General features: G+C 47.0%; 1 non-coding gene across 1 annotated transcript; it reads right to left on the reverse strand.

Annotated features, from left to right (window-relative positions):
• Positions 1-4,426: 4,426 nt before the first annotated feature.
• Positions 4,427-4,529, reverse strand: LOC118887634. Its single transcript, XR_005018108.1, has one exon. It is a non-coding gene; the product is annotated as a U6 spliceosomal RNA (small nuclear RNA).
• Between the last annotated feature and the right edge of the window lie 391 nt (positions 4,530-4,920).

Genomic DNA, 4,920 nt, shown 5'->3' on the forward strand with positions numbered 1-4,920 from the left:
TCCTTCCTTCACCTGACACCGCCAGCAGGAAGGGGCGCTCTTGGCTCTTTGACAGCCCAGGCCACCGCAGGATGAGCCACGTGCCTGACCAACAGGGAGAGCACGCCTGTGCAGAGGCCTGGGCTCCATGGAATACTCCGCCCCACCCCAGGCCCCTCACCTGCTCCTCGCCATTAAGCCCGGCCTCGTCCCTGAAGCTGCCCCAACCTGGCAGTTTCACAGCCCCCTTGTCCCTGCCTCTGCCTCAGAACCCGGGCCCTGGGGCTTGTTATTTAACAGTTCAGGTGCGATACACTTTCTCCAGCAAGGTTTTGTGGGGGAGGAACCACAGCCCCTGATCTTCACGACCCCCATCGTGAAGCATGTTATCTGTGATCACGACTCCGCACCTCATGAAAAGAGCTCAGAAGGCCTGGGTCAATGTGGACTCTGCCGTGGACAAGTCATATCCCTTCTCTTAGCCTCATCTGCAAAATGAGGCTGCTCGGCTTCCATGAAAAACTCTTTGTGAGGCTTACATGAGATAGCTTGTCACAGCAGCTGGCCCCAGTCCTCGTGTACACTAGGGATTCGGGGGAAGGATCAATGACTCCAAAGCTGGCTAGGTGAAGGCCCCCGGGGTGAGATGTAACCCTTCCCTCCCCGTGCTAGGCAGACGTCCACGGCCTTATCCCCTTATATGGCAAAAGGGACTTTGCAGGTGTGATTAAGTCAAGGGATTTGCAATGGGGAGATTATTCTGGATTATCTGGTTGAGCCCAATATAACCACAAGTGTCCTTAAACGAGGGAGGCAAGAGGGTCAGAGTCAGAGAAGGAGATGTGACAACAGAAGCAGAGGTCAGAGTGATGCAGCCATGAGCCAGGGAAGCAGACTCTAGAAACAGGAAAAGACAAGGGACGGTTCTCCCCTAGAGCCTCCAGAAGGGGCTCAGCCCTGCTGACACCTTGACTTTAGCCTCCTAAGATGCATTTCAGGCCTCGGACTTCCAGAACTGTAACGTAAAAAGTGTGTTTTGCTTTAAGGCCCTAAAGTTGTCATTTGTTCCAAGAGCAATAGGAAATTAATACACTCCCCCAGCCCATTCTAGCACCAATGAGTGCTAGCCACTCTCACTTGTGTTAGAATTATTTGGATCTGCTTCCCTTCTAGAATGATAATCCTTTACAGCCAAAAGATGGCTTTCTGTTTATCTCTGGACCCACTCTAAGGTCTAACTCGGTTCTTTGTGCACAGGAAGTGCCCAATCAATGCTGGCTGGATAAATGCAGGCAGTAAGAGCCCAATGCTGGGCTTCGCTCAGCACCCATTCATCGCATTCATGGTGTGGCCATCACTGGGCTGGGTGCCCAAGAACTCGGCACTGAGTCAGCGAGCCCTGCCCTTAATGAATGCAGGCAGGTGAGCGAGAGACAGACACACACACACAGTCCATCCAAGCATCGTGTTACTGTGTGGTGATGAAGGTGTGTGTGTACAAGCACCTGGGAGGAGCGGGAAGGAGCTACTCATTCAGACCAGGCTGCTGAGGGCAGTTTCATAGGGAGGGACCAGAAAGCTGGGTTTCGAAGCCAGGGCAGGGCTTTGCCAGGCAGAGAAGATGAGGTGAGAATTCATCCAGGCAGAAGTGGGGACGCGCCCAGCATGTTTGGGGGCCATCAGGAGACTTGCAGCTGGATCACAATTTCAGGGGGAGCAAAAGGAAAGCAGATCTCGAAGGAAACACATTTGTTCAGCTACTATTAATTGAGCACCTACTGTGTACCGGGCACTGCCCTAGGCTCTGGGGATATGGTGATGAACACAAAAGAAACCATTTTTGCTTTTATGGAGCAAACATTCTAGGGGGTAAGATGGACAGTAATTAATCCAGAGAACGAGACATTCTTCACGGAAACATGAAAGGGAATGTGAGTGCTTCCTGGGCAGGGCAGGAAGGCCTCTTCTAAGTGACACTTAAGGGGAAAACTGAAATAAGGAAGGAGCGAGCGGGTGCAGGGAAAGGCATTCCAGGCCAAAGTAAGAGCTAGTGCAAAGGCCTTGGGGCTGAACCAAGACACTCCTTTCCAGGGAACTAGAAGAAGGGCCAGTATGGCTGGGGTGGGGTGAGCAAAGGAGAGAGTGGGGCTACATAAGCTCAGAAAGGGGCAGGGCAACGTTGCAGAGTAGTGGTTCTCAGCCCTGATGCACAGGGCTGGGCCCAGGTGGTGCTAATGAGAGCCAAGGCTGAGAACCATGCTCCAGAGCCTGGGAGACCAGGGTAAGGCACGTACATCCATGTCAAGCAGTTTTTGTTTGTTTGACTGCAGAATTCCCGGAGCCCTTAACAAGCTAATGTGCATTGCGACTGTACAAGGAGAAGATAGAGCGCTAAGGGTTTCCCAAACTTAATCACCCATGGACCCACTTTCAGGAGGTGCATGTGGAGCTACGGTTCCTTGGAACCCATTTTGGGAATCTAATGGCCAATTCCTAGGGCATATTAGTGGGAGAAATGGCTAGAATGAAAGTTGGAAAGAGAGACCTCCATGAAAAGTGTGCTGCAGGGTTCGGACTTTATTCTATAGCGATACAGTCATCCAAGCATTGCTGTACTGTTTTGTTTTAATTTGTCTGTTTATAGAGATTTTACTTATACAAAGGGATATGACTGATCTCTTCAACGTCTCAATTTCCCAGCTAATAATATCTCTTGGAGAGCCACCTCACTCTCTTTAATCCATCGTGACCGTGAGCTGTAATTCACTCATTCCTGTCCCCCCCAAAACGGTGTCCAGGTTTTTTACAAGCAATGGCATAATAAACCTCCCTGAGCATAAGCCTGGTGAACTTTTACAAATACACCCTTAGGGGAAATTTTAGCCATGGGATTGCTGGGTGAAAGGGTAGATCCATTTTCTCTTTTGATAGCTCTTGCCAAATTTTCATTCAGAGTGAATTGAAATTATATCTTTGCTTTAAAATAATCTCCCCCACAAAAGATGGTGGAGGGGAGAGAAGAAACAAGGATGGCCCCATGTTGACAGACATAGAGAACAGACTGGTGATTGCCAAGAGGGAGGGGGTTGGGGGAGGGGTGGAGTGGGGGTGTGAGGTTAGCAGATGTCAGCTATTATACACAGAATGGATTAAAAAACAAGGTCCTACTGTAGAGCACAGGGAACTATATTCAGTATCCTGTGATAAACCATAATGGAAAAGAATATTTAAAAAAGAATATATATATATGTATAAATGAATCACTTTGCTGCACAGCAGAAATTAACACATTGTAAATCAACTATACTTTGATTAAAAAAATATTGAAAAGAGAAAAAAAAGGAATGGCAGGGGCTTCCCTGGTGGCGCAGTGGTTGAGAATCTGCCTGCCAATGCAGGGGACACCGGTTCGAGCCCTGGTCCGGGAAGATCCCACATGCCGCGGAGCAACTGGGCCCATGAGCCATAATTACTGAGCCTGCGCATCTGGAGCCTGTGCTCCGCAACAAAAGAGGCCACTATAGTGAGAGGCCCGCGCACCACGATGAAGAGTGGCCCCCGCTTGCCACAACTAGAGAAAGCCCTCGCACAGATACGAAGACCCAACACAGCCATAAATTAATTAATTAATTAATTTTAAAAAAAAAACATTAAAAAAAAAAACAGACTAGAAAATCTCATTTAAAAAAAAAAAAAAAAGGAATGGCAGCATGTTGACAATTATTGAAACTGAGTGATGGGCATATGGGAGTTTGTTCTGCCATTCTCTCTACTTCTGTGTATATTTGAAATTGCCACGGTTTTAAAAAAAAGGTCACGGGCAGCCCCAGGGCCCTGTACCAGTCATGGATCTTCACCTCCAAGTCTTCCTGAAAAGTTCTACAAATTTTCGTTCCCACCCACCATGAATGAGAATAACTCCTCCCTCCACCTACCCACACCCATCAGCACTGAGTCTCATCAAGCTTTGAAGTTTGTTGTTGTTTTCCAAGTTTTGTCTTTTTGATAGCTGAAAAAGGCCTCTCTGTTGCTTCAGTTTCCATTTCTTTAATCATGAGTAAGACTGACTATCCTTCCCTAAATTTTTTGGTCCCTTCTTGTTTGGTTGATTTTTTTAACTTAATTTTTATTTTATATTGGAGTAGAGTTGATTTACAATGTTGTGTTAGTTTCAGGTGTACAGCAAAGTGATTCGGTTATACATAAACATATATCCATTCTTTTTCAGATTCTTCTCCCATATAGGTATTATAGGATATTGAGTAGAGTTCCCTGTGCTATACAGTAGTAAGTCCTTGTTGATTATCTACTTTATATATAGAAGTGTGTATCTGTTAACCCCAAACTCTAGTTTGTCCCTCCCCCCTACATTTCCCCTTTGGTAACCATAAGTGTGTTTTCAAAGTCTGTTTCTGTTTTCTAAATAAGTTCATTTGTATCATTTTTTTTTAATATGGAATGCTTCACGAATTTGGGTGTCATCCTTGCCCAGGGGCCATACTAATCTTCTATTGTTCCAGTTTTAGTACATGTGCTGCCAAAGCCAGCACCCTTCTTGTTTTTTATGAACCAGCTGTTCCTAGTCTTCACCATTTTTTTTTTTCTGTGGGATCTTGTCCCTCCTGACTTGTGTGAGCTTTTGGTCAACGTGGGAAGGAGGCCTTTCCCACATGGGTTGCAATGTCTTTTCCCAGCTGACCACTGGTCTTCCAACTTTGTTTACAGTGTTTTTTTCCCCAAACAAAACGATTTCCCTTAGGTCACATTTGCTAATTTTTTCTTTTATGCCTCTGGGCATCAGGTAGTTTGAAGAAGCGCTCACTTTGGTGGCGATGTGAAAGCCGGAAGGGGGCCAAGCGCCAGCTCCGGGGCTAAAGGGATGGCCTGGGAGAGAGATGATGAGGGCAAGGATGGGACACAGTGGCCGACAGGGAGATGGGC

This window comes from Balaenoptera musculus, chromosome 20 (genome assembly GCF_009873245.2).
Source record: "Balaenoptera musculus isolate JJ_BM4_2016_0621 chromosome 20, mBalMus1.pri.v3, whole genome shotgun sequence".
Taxonomy (NCBI): domain Eukaryota; kingdom Metazoa; phylum Chordata; class Mammalia; order Artiodactyla; family Balaenopteridae; genus Balaenoptera; species Balaenoptera musculus.